The sequence below is a fragment of the Ostrinia furnacalis genome, unplaced genomic scaffold (genome assembly GCF_004193835.3).
Source record: "Ostrinia furnacalis isolate ACB-3 unplaced genomic scaffold, ASM419383v2 OfSCF5121, whole genome shotgun sequence".
NCBI lineage: Eukaryota > Metazoa > Arthropoda > Insecta > Lepidoptera > Crambidae > Ostrinia > Ostrinia furnacalis.
Window position 1 is genome coordinate 62,086 of NW_021135360.1, and position 22,089 is coordinate 84,174.

The 22,089-nt window shown below is 36.8% G+C and overlaps 1 protein-coding gene across 2 annotated transcripts in view; it reads left to right on the plus strand.

The window, feature by feature from the left end:
• drm (odd-skipped family member drumstick) overlaps positions 1-1,557 on the plus strand; it is a 32,616-nt gene extending 31,059 nt beyond the window's left edge. For both annotated transcript variants that reach the window (XM_028315440.1, XM_028315441.1), the window contains exon 4: positions 137-1,557. The gene's annotated coding sequence lies outside the window, so the exon portion shown is untranslated. The remainder of the gene's footprint in view (positions 1-136) is intronic.
• The last annotated feature ends 20,532 nt before the right edge of the window (positions 1,558-22,089 follow it).

Here is a 22,089-nt window from a genome sequence, read left to right on the forward strand (position 1 = left end):
ACATAGTACGAAATGATCGTGCTCTAAAAGCCCTACAAGCATTTTAGATTTTTCTTCATAACATCTTCTATAAAAATTAACACACTTGCTGACATGTTATTTAAATGTGAAATTAACAATATATTATTTGTTACAGAGAAATCCATTACAACTCAACAAGGGAGACTGCTTATCTAAGATGGTGATGCCTAACCACCACCAAAGTGACGTCACCACAAAAATTGGAATTAATATTTTTCTTCTTTATCAGTATTCGTGCTTCTTCATTAACTTCGCCAGAATGGGAAATTGCAATTTGGTTATAACGTTAAGGGTGTTAGCATTTCGGTTCCATGATATTCCAATTTAAATTATATTTGTGATACATAAAACCTCTACGTGGTGTGGTGGCATAAAATTGTTACAAATAATCATACAAATGCATAATTTATTTCTTCTTTTCTTGATTTTCTGATTGAGTACTGAAGAATTTGATCAATTATTTCGATTTTTGTCTTTTTTTTCATGCATTTATATGGTTATTTGGAAAACTGTTGACAGAATACAGCTGAACATTCTGGTGATTTGTAAATAGTATTTATTAGGTTAAGATAGCGATTAAACAGCTTAACTGCTTAGCTATATTTTAATGTAAAGTAATATTTATATTATATTTAAAAATATTGTTATTACTTTTAAGCGCCTAATACGTAGAACGTATGTTCTAAGCATTCCAGTTAACAAAAATGTTGAAGAAAAGATCGTATTTATTAATCAGTAATTTGTATTTGACATTTCACGTATTAATGTATATTTTGGTCGTTCCTAAAAATGAGTTAGTGTATCAATAGGTACTTGTAAAGATGTATCGAGTTGTATGTCTTGTTTGAATTGTTAATGTCAAAAGTTGCACTTACGATATTTTACATGTTTTATAAAAGGAAACTGTTTAAAAGATTTGTTTTGTTTATAAACATTTTAATGATTTTTGTACTTTTGATATTAACGATTAATTGGAAAAGGAAGCCATACTATGAAGAAATGATTATAATTAATTACTATAGTTTTGCTCTAGTTTATCCACGTATTAAATCTTATAATTAAGCATCATCTTCATCAAGCTTTTAGTAATTTTCTGTCTCGAAAGATCAAAGTACGTTGTGATTAATTACTTTGATTTATAAGGTTTTTTATTACACTTTGTAACATTCGACATGGAAAATTATATCTTAAAACCATTGGCTTCCAGTGAACTTTGCCATATTTCGATGCTTTTGCGAAATACATGCGGTAAGGTTATTAAAAATTATATTTCACGTTATAATTGTCTGTATACACGATATATAAATATGTTATATATGAATTGTCATATAAGACAGTAGCTAAACCGCTTTATGCTTTAATAATTATATAAAAACTAGAGATGGTAAAATATCCCATGTGCCAATAAATGGACAGGAGTCTGTCGTTAGCCATATTTTGACATAGTTTTTAGATGTATAAAATTATATTTAATATTTTTTGACTACTTATATTATATGTATGTATTCCTTTTATGTGTAGATCGATGGTAATAAACGATTGAATAATAATGATAAATTGTTTTTTTTCTTCAAAAATGTTAAATTTTAATGAAAATATGTTTGAAACTGAAGCTTTTAATAGAATCAGTCCTGTTGTTAGTATACTTTAACAAGATTACCTTTAGTTTTAGTGTAAAGTCGTGAACTCAGATCATAGAAGGTCGTGAATTAGATCATGATGGAAAATTAAATCTTTGACCCCTTGCCAGTGAAAGTTAACTGATGGATATGACTTGGTAATGGTAATTCTGTGTTTTGCTAGTGGCTGATTAATACTATGATTAATGTACAGTCGACAGCATAACAGACTATACATTTTAGTTGCAAAATATTCTATATTACAACGAGATAAGAAGCCATTGTGTATAGCTTGATGTGCTGTCGTATGTACAGTTGCACATCAGGTCACAAGTAATATTGTTGTAGCAAAGTAGCACCTATGACAATGCTATAAGAAGTTAGTGTTGACCTTGCTGTGCCTTTTGGGTTCGAATCCCATTTTGACTTATTAACACACATTAATTTGACCTATTTCAAAATTTTGTTTGTTCTTGTCATTCATCTACTGCTCTGTAAAGTCCTCATACTGGGTGAACGAAAGAAGATAAGTATTTGTCAACAAAAAAAAACATACTGGGTGAACGAAAGAAGATGAAGCATTGGCCAACGAAAAAAGAAACTAGTTCATAGATGAGTAATAATGTTAGTAGGTATGTAAAATATTTTATTCTCTTTCATAAGATAATGCGTCAGTTATCAAAATGGTATTTCCTATTACTCATATAGGCTGGAGTTATCTCAGATCAATCAGATCTTACTAAAAGTAAGATATCTAGTCAGACGAGGCGCTATAGTGATTTACTTATCCATTTTAATGGAAAGAAGGCGCAAATATTGAGCGTTATCAACATAGCTTCGTAGAATTAGTCTCTACTTTCAAAAAAATATACTACCTTCTATTTTCGACAGCTTAGGTAATTTACGTTAGCCATAGGACGTCCACTGCTGAACATAAACCGTCTAACTGCATGTTAAACGCGTCCTTATGGTTAAAAAAATGATGAATATGACACTAAATGTACCTAAGGTCATATGCATGAAATCTCCTGTTATGAATAAACAACTCTACCCAATAAAAAGACAAAAAATGATTGTCAAAATGTTATTTCAAAATTGTCTTTGAAATGTTCCTACTGGGAATTGAACCCAGAATCAAGTTCCATCCTTTGGACCACAGAGGCGCCACTAGATCAATAACGTTGGCTGATGAGTCAGCAGATCGGCAATCAAGTTGACAAACCATAACGAGGGCCCTAACACGCTGACCGAACTCAAAGGCGTCGACATAAATTTTATACAGCCTTATAAATTCCACACAAGTGTATTGCGCAGGGTTGCCAACAATGAAAAATGGAGTTAATATGATTTGAATTGATTTCGGTGAGACGTTGTGTGTAAGTATAAGGGTCCCGTATACTTTAATGATGTTAATTTTACTAATTACAATAAAAAATAAGATGTAAAGTTGCCTTTCACAATGTCACTAAACGTATTAAAAAAATTAAGTTTTTAGTGAATGGTAGGTCAATTGATTGAATGTCACATTGGCAGAATCATAGTTACCAATAACTAGAACTTAAAGATAGAAAGCGGGACAGTCCATCCCAAAAAAAAAGATAGAAAAAAGAAACAGAAGAAGACCTTTCTTGTCAAATACCTTAATAAATTAGTGCTAATGATTGTTGGTGCCTATTGAAAAAAAAAATTGGTAAATTTATGTAAAGGAAAAGTAACTTTTATTATTGTTTGTTAGAGTTGACACCCCTAGAGCCAGCGGTCATTTGCAGTGCGAAACTGGTCCCCGCGTAACGCGGTGGCAGACTGCGCGGCTCGCGTTAGTCATCGGAGGATTCCGTCAACTGGGACCGCAATTAACTGGGACCGCGGTCCCAGTCGCCGGATGCGTAAAAATTAAATAATTTTCTTCCGGCGACTGGGACCACTCATGGATTTTAGTACTGTACCGATTTTGGATTGAATAATATTTTCTTTTATGTTATCTATGAGTGGTCCCAGTCGCCGGAAGAAAATTATTANTAATTTTCTTCCGGCGACTGGGACCACTCATGGATTTTAGTACTGTACCGATTTTGGATTGAATAATATTTTCTTTTATGTTATCTATGAGTGGTCCCAGTCGCCGGAAGAAAATTATTATTTTTTTATGGATCCGGCGACTGGGACCGCGGTCCTAGTTAATTGCGGTCCCAGTTGCCGGAAGCCTCAGTCATCGCACTCATCACGCTGCGTAATCTACGAACAAACTTTTGAAATGAGAACATTATTGATTAAACTTAAAAAAAGAACATCGAAAATTGGTAATAAACGTCTAATATTATTTTGAAGAACGAACGTTATAAAAAACAAATGAACATCGGTAAGGAAAAAATAAAAAGTGGTTGCATGACTATTCGCGCCGCTGCAACTTCTGTGTGGCCAGGATCTACAGCTTGGCCACTAATAAAAAGTAAAAAAGTGGTTAATACTCGTAGTATATTGCACCGCTGCAGATTCTGACTGGCCAGGATATTATTATACACACACATACAGCCTAACCCCTAATAAAATTTAATCGGTGAAGGTATAATACAATGAAATTAATCAGGAGAATAAAAAGAGAAGGAGTTTCAAGCTGAGGAACGACCTCTGCAATAATCAGTATAAGTAAGTACTATTTTTATGGCACATATAGCTTGTTATTAAAATATGTCTGTAGCTGAAGGAAATTCAATTTGAAACTAAGGGTGGATTCGACCAAACAAGAGTAAATATTAATCTCAGAAAAAATCGTCAGTTTTTCGACATTCTGACATATTTCCCATATTGAATCTGTTAATGTGCCAGTTATGAGTTATTCTCTGATAAAAGTTTGGTCGAATTTGGCCTAGGTAGTTTATTTATTTCTCAATATTTGCTTACGAGTTTTTCTCTAAAACTTTTGCTTAACTGCACTAGCTTGATAGAAGTTTAGTTTTATTGCCTAGTTTTAAAGAAAGAAGTAAATTATTCATAATCCAGGAGTGATATTACTCCATCGTGTCGGTCATAAGCTTTTTTCTACTATCAATACACACATCAAAGTAACAGGCAGCCCTATAATATTAGGTCATTTGCAGAACTGGTTTCTTGTCCTGCGTAATGCGGTGGCTGCGATACAAACGTTAGTCATCGCTTGCGCCTGCGCCGGTATCAACGGATGATCTAATTTGATGCTCGTTTCATGCTTGCAAATCTATGATCACACTTGTATACCTATGTTTTAATTCTGTGATCAATTTACTCTTTTATAAGTGAGCACCGTTTTATGTTATACTTACACGGTCTAGAGTTGAGTTCATTGAGATGAAAACGTTTAGATTTGATTGATAGACTTAGGCTGAGTTGCACCAACTTACTTTGACCGTAACTTTAACAATAACCGTTGCTTTTTGTATAGGGTTTTTTTGACAGATTTTTGACGTTTGTCAAAGTTAAAGTAAGATGGTGCAACCCAGCCTTACTATTGTAGCGAATATTATGCATTTTTATTCAACCAGTAGAAGTACTCCGTCCGTATACTCACATTTTTCACTGACTTACCGTATCCTAGCACTGGATCCGTTTTATGAACCAAATCCCGGTTTGAGCTTTGCTTTGCCATGAATTTTGGTACTAGTTCCTATACATGTATATTTTTACCATAAAAAGTTTGATTTCGACTGTAGGTACAGTCAGCATCAAATAGTTTGTGACACCCAAAGTAGCCAAAAATTTCGCGACACGTCTTTGTTACAATTGTGTTGTCAACTTTTTGGCCACTTTGGCAACGACGAACTATTTGACGGTGACTGTACGAAGTTCTAGATATGTTACAGTACGGTTGCACGCCTCATCCCAACTGTGTCACGAGTTGACACCCGTCGCCCATTATTCTGTGGTCCACATCACGTAACGAAACCGTGAGCGGTGCTCATTGCTCCCGGAGATGAGCGTGAGTGTACAAACATACCTAGTACCTACCTACATTATTATTTGTAACTAAGGTAAGATTGGGTTCAAAGTTTCCCAAACCTATAACAAAAGTTACTGAAAATTTATTCGTAATTTGTGTCTAACATAGGTCTTGCCTTCTAGAACTGCTAATGAGTAGTAGCCATAAATATTATTAGGTATAGTACTTTCCTGTAATGTGATTTCATATACAGGGTGGAAACGATAAGTGATCTCACTCGATTATTTCTAAACTATTCAAGATATCCAAAAACTGGTTACTGATTCTGAAAGTGCTCTACGAGCTCTATCTAACGGTACCAATAATATTTATGTTACCAAATAAACTAGATTTATCCGAAAATTCAATGTTTCCGGCTTCCATACATTTAGTAGAATCACATAATATTAAAAACTATACAAGATATCCAAAAACTGGTTACCGATCCTGAAAGTGCTTCACAAGTTCTATCCAACGGTACCAATAATAGGTTACAAAATAAACCTGGTCTATCCTACAATTCAATGTTTCCAGCTTCCATACATTTAGTACTGCCACAGTCATGGCACTCATATTATATCTTGATAATATTATAACAAGATAAAGTCTAAAACCAATGTTTTCCATGAATAATTTTTAAATAAGAATGCAATTTGGAGTTCAATTTAAGTGTTTATTATTGAATAAAAAAAAATAACACTCCTAATATTGTGTGGCTGGCATACATTTAGTATGGAGCCTGAAAACATTGAATTTTCGGATAGATCCAGTTAATTCTGCAACCTATTTCTAAGAACCATTTGAAAGAGCTCGTGAAGCATTTTCAGGATCAATAACCAGTTTTTGGATAATAATATCTTGTATAAGTAGTTTAGAAATAATCGAGTGAGATCACTTATCGTTTCCACCCTGTATAGACATATACAGATCAAATGGAGTATTGTATGTCTGAAAGAGTCTTCACTCACTACTTAAATAGTTTTGAGATACTAGTCATATCAGCTAAATCTGGAAATCATTAGGGGATATTCAGCAGTGGACGTGCTGTGGGCGAAATGATGATGATGATGAGAGTTAGCTTATTAATCTTTCGTTCGTTCCAGCCAAATGACGTCCACTGTTGGACAAAGGCCTCCCCCAAGGATTTCCACAGCGACCGGTCCTGCGTTGCCCGCATCTAGACACTTCTTGTGACCTTCATCAGATCGTCGGTCCATCTAATCTATAACACGCTACGTCTTCCGGCCTGTGGTCGTCACTCGAGAACTTTTCAGCCCCAGCGGTCATCAGCTCTGCGAGCTATGTGCCCCACCCATTAATCTTTTGGTTAGTAATCTTTAATAGTTCTCATCTATAGTTACACAATCCTACATCCGTGATCCTGCAGAGACGTGAGTCAGCGCCCGTTTCGCGACGGTATCGGTCATCTTTGATGCTATCTGGGGTCGCCCAACGGAAGCCACCGGCGAAAGTCGGATTTTTACGTTGTAACTCACAACTTGAACTAGTTCTCACGGTTCAGTTGTGATGATTAAGATGAATATTATAAATCTGATGAGTATGATATGAATCTAGAAAGAAATAAGAAGTAGTGAGATAATTTGGCAATGTCCTTCTAACCAACATCGTGTCCTAGTGTTTTTGAAATGACGAAGAAGGTTCTGCGTGTGTGTCTTCCTTTTAAATATTCATCGATGTTATTGCAATATTAAGGAAAAGTTTCCTTTATTAAGTTATTAAGTTTATCCTGTCACCTTCAATTCAGCATGTACCATATGAGCTGGTGGTGCAAGGATAATGCCGAAAGTTTAATTTAGTGAGTAGGTAAATAAGCTCACTTACTCATTTGTGCTCGTGTAGGTATTTGAAATCTTTGACCGTTTTCTTTTCTATCTCATCATAATATTTAATAAGGGCTCGCTTAGATATCTTACATCTTCTAAATAAATAAACACGTCTGACATTTTAAGGATAATCAGCAACTCAGGCGCAATGAAGCAATGTAATTGTTTAACCAATAACCAGGGTCTCAACTGACTTATAAAGGTGGAATTAGATTACACAGCGAGACCAGCGGTAGTGTAAAGATAAGTGTCGGTTTGTTACTTTGTAAACCATCGTCACGACTGTTGCTATAATGAAGAGTATAGAACAAGTTTCTAAATTGGTAAGTAGGTACTGACATTGGGGCTTTTCATTTAATGTTATTATAATTAGAAGGATGTAATTATAAAAGTGTACCAGCCAAATACTCCCTTTTGCCTCTAGTAAATTAGAGAGAGACGTCCTTCTATTTTCATAGACACACTACTAATTTTGTTCTACTAATAGAGCCATAGTCACGCCAAAAGATCATGTAGAGGCACTCCTGACATTTACCAAGCAACTATGCTCTACTAACAACACCAATATTTGTTTTCATTGACACAATATACTTACTTTTGCTCCACTAATAGCACCACAGTCACGCCAAAAGATCATGTATAATTGTAGAGGCACCCTGGACATTGAGCAAGGTGGCTCACGAGTGCGCACAAGCGTCTCTTGTCACCTCTGGCGCCGCGAAACAGAGCGCCTTCAACCAATATTTAGGGAATAAGCGATTCTGTTCAAATGCCGGCCGTTTTCATTGACACAATATTCAACAAATATACTTACTTTTGCTCTACTAATAACGTTATAGTCACGCCTTAGGAAGATCATGTAGACCCCGGACATTGAGCAAGCCGAGTGCTCACGAGTGCGCACGAGCGTCACGCGTCACCTCTGGCACCTTCGAACCATATTTTTTTGTTCGAGTTTCCACCGTTTTCATTGACACAATATTCAACAAATCTACTTACTTTTGCTCTACTAATAACGTTATAGTCACGCCTTAAGATCATGTAGACACCGGACATTGAGCAAGCCGAGCGCTCACGAGTGCGGACGAGCGTCACGCGTCACTTCTGCCAACTTCGAACCATATTTTTTTGTTCGAGTTTCCACCGTTTTAATTGACACAATATTTAACAAACCTACTTACTTTTGCTCTACTAATAACGTTAAAGTCACGCCTTAAGAAGATCATGTAGACCCCGGACATTGAGCAAGCCGAGTGCTCACGAGTGCGCACGAGCGTTACGCGTCACTTCTGGCATCTTCGAATCATATTTTTTTGTTTGAATTCCGACTGTTGAAGCGCGTTAATAAGCGCCGCGCAACAGAGCGCCTTGAAATCAAAATTTGACCGAATCCGACTGTTTTCATTGACACAATATTCAACACACCTACTTACTTTTGCTCTACTAATAACGTTATAGTCACGCCTTAAGATCATGTAGACCCCGGACATTGAGCAAGCCGAGTGCTCACGAGTGCGCACGACGTCACGCGTCACCTCTGGCGCCGCGAAACAGAGCGCCTTGAAATCATTTGTCCGAATCCGACCGTTTTCATTGACACAATATTCAGCAAACCTACTTACTTTTGCTTTACTAATAACGCTATAGTGAAGATCATGAAGACCGCGGACATTGAGCAAGCCGAGTGCTCACGAGTACCTACGCACGAGCGTCACACGTCACACGTCACCTCTGGCACCATCAAAGTTCAAACCATATGTTTTTATTCAAATTCAGACTGTTTTCATTGACTTACCTACGAGTACTTACTTTTGCTCTACTAATAACGTTATAGTCACGCCTTTAGAAGATCATGTAGACCCCGGACATTGAGCAAGCCGAGTGCTCACGAGTGCGCACGACGTCACGCGTCACCTCTGGCGCCGCGAAACAGAGCGCCTTGAAATAAAAATTTGACCGAATCCGACCGTTTTCATTGACGCGTTATACTTACTTACGTTTGCTCTACTAAGGGTGGATTCGACCAAACTTGTCATTTTGACATACTTCCCATACTGAAACTGTCAATGTGCCAGTTATACCAAGAGTTATTCTCGGATAAAAGTTGGGTCGAATCAGGCCTAATAGTACCATAGTTACGCTAAATGAAAACCAACGTTTCTTCAAATGTTGGCTGTTTTCATTGACACAACATACTTACTTTTGCTCTACTAATAATAGGAAGATCATGTTAGACTCCGGACATTGAGCAAGCCGAGCGCTCACGAGTGCGGACGAGCGTCACGCGTCACCTCTGGCGCCACGCAGCAGAGCGCCTTGAAATCAAAATTTGTCCGAATGCGACCGTTTTCATTGACACAATATTCAGCAAACCTACTTACTTTAGCTCTACTAATAACGTTATAGTCACGCCTTGAGAAGATCATGTAGACCCCGGACATTGAGCAAGCCGAGTGCTCACGAGTGCGCAGGAGCGTCACGCGTCACTTCTGGCACCTTCGAACCATATTTTTTTGTTCCAATTCAGACTGTTTTCATTGACTAACATACTTTTGCTCTACTAATAACGTTACAGTCACGCCTTTAGAAGATCATGTAGACCCCGGACATTGAGCAAGCCGAGTGCTCACGAGTGCGCACGACGTCACGCGTCACCTCTGGCGCCGCGAAACAGAGCGCCTTGAAATAAAAATTTTACCGAATCCGACCGTTTCATTGACACAATATTCAAGAAATCTACTTACTTTTGCTCTACTAATAACGTTATAGTCACGCCTTAAGAAGATCATGTAGACCCCGGACATTGAGCAAGCCGAGTGCTCACGAGTGCGCACGAGCATCACCTCTGGCGCCTTTAAACCATAATTTTTTGTTCGAATTCAGACTGTTTTCATTGACTTACTTACTTTAGCTCTACTAATAACGTTATAGTCACGCCTTTAGAAGATCATGTAGACCCCGGACATTGAGCAAGCCGAGTGCTCACGAGTGCGCACGAGCGTCACGCGTCACCTCTGGCGCCGCGAAACAGAGCGCCTTCCGCGCATTGTGCGCGCGCAGCCCACAGCGTTTGTTTCCACTTGGGAAGTCTGGAATAGATCGGTATTTGTTTTATTCGCACGATCGAGTGGTCAAGATGATTTATTTGCCGCTTTTGATCTCTTTATTTGAAGTTTAGTAAGACCACAGTGCACAAGTCAATACACAATTGGTGGCTGTTTTAAAATTAATTTTAGACACTATGTACTGTTAAACATTATAAAATGTTAATCTGTGTTTCAAAGAGATGGGTAGATGCTAACGGAATGTCTTTATTTATCCCATATTAATATTAGAAGATTTGATCTTGTTTTATTTAATTGACAGGTCTTTCAGTCCTAATAATACAAAATAGTCCCAAAATTTTATTTTATTACTGAAGATTTGGTATAGATCTCCAGCCACTAACGTTGTTATAGGTAGTTCAAGATTATTTTCCTAATCAATAAAATTGTCTTTAAGTAAGTTACTGTTAAAACAAGAACCTATAAGTAATGAATTAAGTTGTAAATACTTCAATGATCTTTAAATGTTTTGTGACAATGATCGAACAAAAAAATCTCTCAAAAAAAGGGTTCACTGCACTCGCACAAAACACAATACCTCAAAATCCAAAAGTCGTGACAGAAGGAGTAATTAAAGCTATTTTTGCTGCCAATCACCCTGTATTACAGTAATACCTTGTAATCCCGACCGGTCAGCGAGTAGGCGAGCGTAGGTGTTCCTCGCTAATGAGTTTGGTTCACACACATTGTCTTTTAGTGTTAGATAAATACAGCTTCTGCAATGGCTGAAATTGAATACGAGTTAGAATTAAGTACGGCTACGGAATGAAAAAAAGTTTTGATGAAAACAATTTGATGCTTTGGAGAGAAACAAAATGCACCAAAATAGAGTCGAATACAATTTTTTTATTACGTTCGTTAGGAACATGATATATTTTATATTGGTCAAATTCAGTTTTATTGTTATGAAAGATTCGTGACTCTGCCTGAAACCTAGCTTGACTAGTATTTTTAAAATTAGAGAAAACTGATAAAAATGATTTTCACTGTATTTTTTTAATGCTACGTGATTTACCATGTACAATTGGTTTAGTTGTTGTAACCAAGAGAATTAACAATGATTTTTAATGAACTGTGACTGGTGCTTCAAAGTAAAAATAATTTGTATTAACAGTCACAATTGCCTACTATGGATCAAAACACCCTGTTTTAAACCTACGGTAATGACCATATCGTATAAAAAGTCTTTATTACCCGATCTTTGATCCTTACGCCTACGCCTACATTAGAAACTATAATAGTTTTAATTTCATAAAGGAAATATTTATACAGAGTGGAAATTAATTGTTCGGTCCATTGGTTCTTTCTGACAAATTAGTTAAACGGCTGCCAGAGTGTGGCAATTATAGTTTAATGGTTTTATAGTCAAACCCCAAGTAAATTGGTTTTCTATCAATGGAAGATCCGTGAATGGTTCAGGCATACTAAAGGTCGGTTCGGTAGACTTCCTTTACAGTGCAGTAAAAAAGGGAATAAGTACTGTTTTAGACACCATTTGGTTAGTATTGGTATGGCGCTTAATACCATGAAGTTAAAAGCTAGCTTTTGAAGGGATCGAGTTCCTAAATTTTTGATATTTATCTTATTCAGTACGCTTACTCGACATACAATCCAATCCAAATGACACAATAAGTTCACTTAGTATGATGGCAATATGTCATTTTACTAGCTAGATGAATAGAGAGGTATTTGTTATGCATTAGAGTTGATAGATCAGTACTTGACTTTATCAACTCTTAGACTTGGCAAATTATTTCTTTCTTATACTATACATTTTATACCACAATGGTGAAAGTGCAGCTCTTATGAAAATTAGACAAGGTAGAAGGGGTACAGTAAGTAGCTTTATCATTAGTAATTCACAACTTCTATAGTTAATAAAGACGCTGAACAAATGTGTGTCAAAAAGACACTACTGCGTCCACTTCTTTTGTGGAATAGATGACAGCGGCTCACAGTTCAATAACATTCGTTGCGTGTGAGGCCAAACTTTAATTTCCATTGTTTAGTTTTGTTTCTGACACGGTTGAGGGTATTAGTAATAGTAAAATATCAAATTATCATGCGCCAGATCATTTCTGTGATCCCAAAGGAAGTAATTGTTTAGTAACGATGTATCGAAAGATTCAGCGTGACTGATTTTTTGGGAGAGGCAATTAATTTTGATTAGATACCAAACTACTACTATTTTAAGGGTTGAGAAAACGTATTCAGAGATTAAGAATCTCACGAGGTCACGCCTTTTTTTTGAGGAACCCATTTAAAAAAATCCTGGATAACTTAGTGTAATACTCGTAATATAATGTTTCTTAAGTAAAAGTCACCAAAAATCACCATCCTATCCTAAGGACTTCAGCTTGACACTATTTGGGACACCCTGTATTTACATTAATATTTTTAACATGACGTCTGACCACACCTTGATCAACTACGAGTATTAGTAGATAATAAAGATAATCTATTAGATTAGACAAAATCACACCCATTCATGACATGTAACGAATCGACTAAACAACTTTTGATGTTCATCCCAATTTTCGGTCAATTTCGCAAAAAATGCTGACCGCAAAGCAATCAGTTTTCCATAAATGGAAGGTTCTATTGAATGAAGATAATGACACCCCATTCAGTGTTTGGATTCATTAAGAAAGGTTTGCGTGCAAATTGATCGTTTGAAATGTTGTTAACATTCTTTGCCTTCATTCAGGGCTTCACTTTATTGACTTGTGTCGCTATTTTTTTTTCATTTCACGATGAGTGTGTAGGTTAAGGTTGTGGTAACATTTCACATTTGTTATTGTGTGGGCACAATCTATTACTTTTGATACTTTGGTTCATTTATTGGATGTATTTTTATACTCAATGCTGACCAATTGGTCAGCTTAAGCTTGTTCAAAGCTTCTTCATTAACTTAAATGCTTTTCTTGTAATATCAGTTAATAATTTTGGTACCTAGTAAGTAACTTAAAAAAAATACCGTTTTCATTTCAAATTTGATAAGGAAGATTTACTTTATAACGTGATATTCTATTCTTTGTCTTTATGATAATTAGGTTCTGTTTAGTTTGAATTAAACACGATTTATATTAACCTAGATACCTCTTAACTGCGAGTCCTTGAAAGGAGCAGGTAGTTATTGCTCTGCAATAATATTAAGACTACATTTGAATTACGGCCAGTCCACATACATTATGCAAAACATAGCGATTAAGACATAACACAGATAGATGTGCGTATAATGTCGGCGATCGCAGCAGGAAGAAATTCTATACACAGTAAATCAGCTGTTGCAATATAAAGTGGGGCGTGCGTCTGCAATGCGCAGGAGTTGGGAAGATTTGGATGTAGCTTCTTTGATATTGAGATTAATTTTTGCAAATTAAGGCTGGCCTGCACCATCTTACTTTGACTTGAGCAAACGTCAAAGGTCTGTCAAACTCCATACAAAAAACATCGGTTATCGTTATAGTTACGGTTAAAGTTAGGTGGTGCAACTCAGCCTAATTTTACTACCTTAATTTGACTAAATGTCTTTCCCGAACATTATAATCTGGGTCTTTTAGGCGGGAGTAAATACAGGGCAAGCATATACTATCCTAGATAGCATCTCATTTAATATCAGGTACGATTGCGGTCAAATACCCGTCTAGTTCTGCAATAAAAAAAGTTATTGGTTGCAGCTAAGTTGTTCCACAGAGATTATCATGTTACGAATTATTAGTGAGACTGTACCAATTGTAAGCTAAGAATCAATTTATTCTGTCATTATCATCATGGAGGGAAGTCGAACCTTAATTTCGAACTCCTCCTATGTTCTTCTGATTAATTTCGTTGCGGGTCCAATGACAGTTTAACTTTCCCCCAAGACAAACTTGACTTTCATTGGTTGGGTTTTTTTATGGCGGTCAAGCTAGATCCTGGCTACACAGAAGTTGCAGCGGTGGGAACGAGAGGTGGGAATAGTCCCATTTTTTTGTCATTGTCATCATTTCAGCTACAGGATGTCCTCGCTGAACATAGGGGGAGACCCAATAATTTTCAGATTGGGCGATAGGTAGCAAGTAGCCTGCTGCATCCAATCAGAGGAGGTCATCTGTCCACCTTCTGGGTGAGCCAGTGTTCAATTAGTTCAGTGCTATAGCATAAAACGTTGCAATTCCAAGCGTGCCATTGATAGTGTTTACTATTGCAATAGCTTCGTTCTGCTGCATTAGGTACGCATTTGAAACTTGTTAGTTATTGAATTAGGTTGGTTTTGAGAAAACTCCAACACCGCGATGCAGGATTATACGCGCGGTGGAGTATGCCATAGAGAAGTCGTAACAGCGCCATCTGTTGGTACACTAGTTTGTAGTGGCGTATCGTAGATGTCGCCACAACATCAATGAATACCATATCTGACTTTGGTAGCTCAACGTTCCGATTCCGAGTGTGCGGTCGATGGTGTCATGCTATCGCGATAATGGCGCGCTGTGGTCGCACTAAACGTAATGCCGCGGTGCCATTCGGAGAAACTTCGTCACACCCACTATAAGTGTCGACCTGAATTAGGGTTTAATTTTTTGAAGTTACTACTTACTTTTACTTTTTGGTTAAGGTTAGAACCTTAACCTTAAACTTATTGTGAGTGTGACGTAGTTTCTCCTATCTCTCTCTATCATTAAATAAAATAACTTTTTTGTAGCTCTACACTGTAATCCCGAATGTGCGGTAGATTTCCACTTGTGGTCTTCTTCCTTAATTTTTAGAAATCAGGAACAAGTCAAGAACATTTAATAACTAGTAAGACCAACCCTAAAGTCCTCTTGAAATGTCAGTGAATGATTTCGCATTCCTCATTCATGTTCCGCCCAATACACCAAAAACCTATAAATCCAGCTCGGAACATAAACAAAACGTGAGAAACTTATAAATAGAGCGCTGAGTCGCAATATTCATTCGGTTCTTGTTAATGTCCCGCATAAAGTACGAGATTGCAGCCATCGCTCTTGATCGTATAAAGCCAGTGACTCCGACTCGATTTTTGAAATGGGACAATAAAACAAAGCGAGTTTATCGTGCATAAATAACTTGGGGACATTTTGCGCGCTGTACCGCGGAGTGTGGGTACATCTTGTCGTACACGGTCGAGCCTGAGCGGTCTTTAGTGCTCTCCATTCACTAGGAAAAATGGTATTTGCTTCACTGCTTAGGGTTGCCAAGCAAGATCCTACATAAATTCGCATTTAAATGACACTGACCTCTCAAAAAGACATTAGGTAAATGAGTAAATTAATACGCTTTTATAATAACTTGGGGACATTTTGCACGCTGTACCGCGGAGTGTGGGTACATCTTGTCGTACACGGGCGAGCCTGAGCGGTCTTTAGTGCTCTCCATTCACTAGGAAAAATGGTATTTGCTGCACTGCTTAGGGTTGCCATGCAAGAGCCTACATAAATTCGCATTTAAATGACACTGACCTCTAAAAAAGACAATTATGACACGTTTCCAATAACTTGGGGACATTTTGCGCGCTGTACCGCGGAGTGTGGGTACATCTTGTCGTACACGGGCGAGCCTGAGCGGTCTTTAGTGCTCTCCATTCACTAGGAAAAATGGTATTTGCTGCACTGCTTAGGGTTGCCAAGGAACTTAAACTTAAATACTTACATAAAATACACTTTTAACATCAATATAACCTGTAAAAGGGACATTAAATGAGTAAATTATGACACTTTTTCAATAACTTGGGGACATTTTGCGCGCTGTACCGCGGAGTGTGGGTCATTTTGTCGTACGCGGGCGAGCCTAAGCGGTTTTTAGTGCTCTCCATTCACTAAGAAAAATGGTATTTGCTTCACTTCTTAAGGTTGCCAAAGACCTTTTTCATTAAGGCACAAAACGCCCATTTTTCACACTATAATCTCTGATTCGGGACTTTTAGTTTTAGATCAATACGCATTTTGAATACCTTGAGGACATTTTTCACGCAGCGACTTAGGGTTTTATTTAAGAGGGTACAAACAGCTTGTAAGTAAAATTTCATTTTTTGATGAACAGTCATAAAACATTATTCGGGTTATTTAGTTTCCACTACTCTCCAATTTTCCAGAGGCAAAAAAATTCAATGCATACGATACTCCAGATAAGCCTACATAGCTTTTGCTACGTTAACCCTAACCGAATGAGTAGGCTATCAATACGAGTGTAACCGAAGCGAATAGGTATCTCCATTGAATAAATAGTGCGGATGTTTTGTACGGGGGAAGGGACGCGCGTGCCTCCTTACCACGGCGGTCCGGTACCGAATTTGCAGGGATTGCCAACTTTTTAGTACCAATTTAGTTCTTAATAGTGGCCGAGTTTCTTGCGCTGCTTCTTCTCAGCACTGGCCCATTGATTGTCCCGAAGCAGTGGTAGGGTTAGTACCTACTGGGACGTGTAAAATGATTTTTAAAAGCGTACTTGTAAAAATAAAATGAGTTTTATAAGTTTCTTTTTTCCAATAACTAGACCATTTTGTTAGTTACCTAGAGCCGAGGTGTTTGAAGTAGCGGCAGCGTTTTGGTCACTATAGTTAACCCACTTACCAACCTACGCTGCGTTAATGAATGTGTGACCATTTTGACCATATTTAAGAAGAGTTTGTTATCACAACCGTCATCGTGCTTCGGAAGTGTGAAAAGTTTGTATCAAAAGTTTAATGGCAGTTTTATAACGTAATACTCGCGGGATTCGAACCTGCAAACGTGGTTAGCGTTATAAACCGCGAACAACCAGACAGGTTGATACTTGATATTTTTTAATGTAATTTCGTCTTCGAATACATTATGTTATTTATTACCAATTAAAATAATACAAATTATGAAAAACTAATATATCATTCTATTATTAAACTAAAATAAAGATGCAATAAAATCTTTTATCTTTATCGTTGTTTAATTGCATACATCAATTCCTTTTATATCTTTATTGGTTAGGCAAATATTGGAGTGTCAAAGTTCGATATTAATTTTCACGCCCAAATACAGTTACACGTATATTTATTGCTGACATTTTGCATCAGTAGGCTGAGGTTTCTAATTTCCGTCACTTAAATCAATAATAATTAGGAGTCTATTAGGTTTACATGGCAAGCGACTGAGGTAAACACAAATAAAGAAGACGACAGTAGACTTGTTCCCTTAAATTCTTAAAAAATATGCCTACGTAAAATTGTTAGCAATTTAAATGGCAGAAGAAGAAAATTAAAGCTTGAAAGTTCAATATTATCAGTTGATTGATATAATTACGAATTATTATCCTTTCCTTTTTGCACAGTCAAAATACAAAAGTTTTTTGTGAATATACATCGATAGATGCCACTGACAAAGTGCAATTAACATAATTTTACTCTTATTAAAATACCTAACTCTATTATTTAACAATTCTCACTTAAAGGTCAATTGTAAAACTATCATGTCATTATCATCATCTCAGCCATAGGACGTCCACTGCTAAACATAGGCCTCTCCCAAAGCTTTCCATGTTGCCCGGTTGGTAGCTGCCTGCTGGAAAACTACCATGTGGGTAGGTAACTTTTGTTGTAGATTAACTAGTAATCTCCAAGTGGACTCTCTGCCTTTGTTTTTATTATGGTACGACCATAAACATTAATTTTATATTGCTTTGCTTTCTACCAGTGACAGTTGGGAATTAGGTAAGAAGGGCCGGTGGGCGGAGATCACCAGGTCAACTGCGTCGTGTGGACGTGGAAAACTGACGTTAGAATGAATGAAACCATTGGAGAAATGCATTCGTTGATTATAGGGGACAAAAGACTGTGGGTCTAGTGGTAAAACCACCTGTATTAGACTCAGGGGTCCCAGGCTCGATTCCCAGTGACGGCACGGTTTGTTTGATGGTAGGGCTTCTTCTAAGTACGCCTAGATAGCACAGTGTGTACTATTGCCTTAGTGCGGACATCCATGTTTTATGACTGCAATCGTTAGATATATTACTATGGTGTATAAAATTGCGGAAGTCACTAGTAGTTGTTTTTGCTTAGTTTCGAAGAAATATTTGATTTTATGATGTTATAAGAAAAAAACAGTTTTAGAAGCATATTTTCTACTAAATAAACATAAAGTTAAAATTTTGTTAATGAATTGACCTATCACTATAACGTCTACCTTTATGCAAAAGTAAATGGTTATTTCTGTAGTAATTTAGGAATTATTTATTAATTTATGATTTTCAGAAAACATTTTTCCTCCCTTGTTTTAGCGTTTTAACAGTATTTCTTACTTTATATTTATGCGTGATATAATTATCTATAATACCTAAAAATATTACTTGCCTATCCCATAGGACTTCAAAAGGTTATCAAGCTGAAAAGTTAAAGGAAAGAAGGATTAAGTTCATAATAATGACACAGGTATATTTTCGATTCCGATACCTTTTTTTTCCAATGTCAGCGAAAAGTAAAGTGTTAGCTCGACGAATTTTCATCGATTTTCACGGTACACAACTACCATATTCAAATAGAAAGTTGCGCCAGAGCATCTATAGAGTGCCATCAACCGAAAGCATACAAATTTGGACGCACGTGTTAACAATTAAAAACCTTGGTTTAACAAACCACCGCTTCACAATTATACGTGGTCACGGCGATTATCGATGCATAACGGACCTTAACGCAATGCAAATAAGTTCAGTATACTTGCTTGCAACAATCTGTAGAAACTGCAAAAGGTAGAGATACTAGAGATCCTTAAACTTGTACGTCTTGTTTTGGATAGCTTCTTTAGGTGGATTCTTTTTGATTCGTGGAGGAATCACCATGTACCTTATCTAATAATGAGTTAGTAGAAATCCAAGACCCGAAATCCCGTATTTCTATTTAAGCAGTCGCAATCGATGCTTGGTGGTCGATATTTTGGGTTTTTCCGACTTAAACAAGCTCTGTTTTAACATCATTAATGAAGCCTACATCATCTGTGGGTGGTATACCCAGCTACTTTTAAGTGGTTGGTTCTTCATTTGAGCACTAGTAGAGTCTTCTAGAAATTGAAGCTCTTTTCGCTATTTACCAGATTTGTCGCGTTTGTCCCCACGTAGATTACAGGCCAGCTTTTGCTTGTTTTTTTTGCATTCGCATTTGCAAATTTAATAATTAAATTTCATAAGTTACTTTAACTGTACCGTGTTTGGTATGTCACATAATCTTGATCAACTTTAGATACATAATATTTTTAGCGTTATGATTTCATAAGGGCAGTAAATGTAGAGCCTGCTGAACGTTTCTGCAGTATGTCGTCGGATAGATCTCAAATTATAGTTTAGATACGGTGGTTTCGCACCCACACATTTCCGCGTTTAAGTGCCTTAATGATCTGATATTATATTACAATATTGTGACTGGCCGGTCCCGTTGGTGACCAGTCAATGGATACATTAATTGAGGCCTGAATGGATGTGATACGGCGACATTAATAATAGTTTTTCGTGGGTGTTGCGTCGCGACGTCCGCGGCAATTTTGGTAGTGTTTATTTTTCGAATTAAGAGGCCAATCGAGAATCGTAACTAATGAACAAAATTGACAGGACTCGTTTTTTCAAATTCATTGTTCATTCTTTTGGTTTATTGGACAATTTACCAGTTTTGTTGGAACAAGACGAACGAGAAAATAGGTCTTTGTGCGTTCATTTTAAAGATTAATAGTACCTGTAATTTTTGGGCATAAACCTAGTGCTTTAACATTTTTAAAAATTAAGCCATAACTTGTGGGTTAATTTTAAGTAAGTACTAATTTTGAATATCAATTATTAGGCAACTTATATTTTTATGTGCCGAAGGTTGGGGATGTGCGGCGTGGACTTGCGAAAGATATTGAACGATCCGGTGATGTTATGTCACGAACACGGGGCGGCGCGCGCGCCGACCCGCGTGGGCGGCCTCCTAGTGATGTGCGTTGCCTGAGAAATTATGTCGAGAATCGATGAAAACTGTTGATTGGAAATGGAATATTGAGGAAAAACATCAAATTAAATTACTCGGGAAAGAAATGAAGTTTAAATGTCATTAACTGTGTAAAACTATAAAATATCACAACTTAAGTGCAACAGTAAGACTATGCGCACACCGTTGATTTTTCGTCGGCCGATAGTTTAGTCAGGCAGTTGATCAGTATGGGCATGTATGGGAGTGCGCACTCTACGCCGATTCGATTTGGCCGATTCTTCATACAATTTAAAATCGGGCACAACTATCGGCCAACTAAAAATCAACGGTGTGCGCCTACTCTAAAATTGATGATTATGTAATGTAAACGGTATGATATGATAGTAGTAGGACGTAAATTCTAGAATACTTAGTTTCAAACTATTATAATTAAACATAGTTTAGTTGTGGTTGAGTAAGATAAAAAGACACACGTCATTTTTAAATTAATATTATTTACAATAGTTTTCCCACAAACAGTAAAAAAGAGTCTTCAGATTTTTCAATTTCAGCTAGATGGTCAAAACCGATTCCGGTATGTAGTTCCATACTTTGCAGTACCTACAAAAAATTGAGCAAGTCGCGCATTATTTATTCAAAAATTTTACTTAGGACATTTTTTATAAACTTGATATCGATATCGAAAAACGAAGATATCGATTGCATCCCTACGCGGCGCAGGCGCAATCTTTCGCTAAACCCGTAGCGGCTGTGGCGACAGACAACATAAGGTCACAAGCGGCCCATAAGCGCGGCTCTTAAAATGTATAGCCTTGTACGTTAAATGTCTAATGCCATTTCATTTGCCATCTCCCATGCAGGCTTGAATAGCTTGCAGCGATGATTTTTAGACTGCACTTGTGAATGCAAGACTTGCACTACACTACACTTAGTAGTATGGGCGTTTGCCGTTTACTTTTAATTAAATAGGGCTGCCTAATGCATAGTTTGCTTATTTACTAATGGGTGGTTGGGAAGTATGGAATTTTCAAACAATTCCATGATTGAAGATGCTCATTATTATTTATTTTTCACAAACGTGTAAGTAGTTAGGTATAATAATACTAATAAAATATTTGTCAGATTAGATTATAATTTACAAAGTGTAAAAAAATTGTGAACTTCAGGAAAAAACGCGCTGAAATTACCTATGGTTTAATTTTTTTACAACATTTAACTTACAGCAATAAATGATTATGATTACAAGCTCTTTATAAAGGCATGAATTGAGATGACATTGTACAACAGTGAATCAACTGGCTCATTAACATCAACATAATTTCAATTGCTTGATAGATAAAAGCTTATGTACAACCTATTTTGGTAAACAGTAAAGAACCTACGTGTATGTTCCCTGCACACTAAGGTAACTTTAAAATTGCCTTAGAACGGATGTAAGTATGTAAAGTAATCATATTTGTTCCGTACAAAGGTCTTTTACAAATGCTGTGTCTTTTATTTATGTAAGAACATCATGGTTCAAGTGGCCATGGGTAAATAGCAGATAAAGAAACCTCTTGTTAAAAGGTTTCATAGTAGGGGTAGGGGTAGGGTACACCTATTTAATGCCTCAAATTGACCGCTT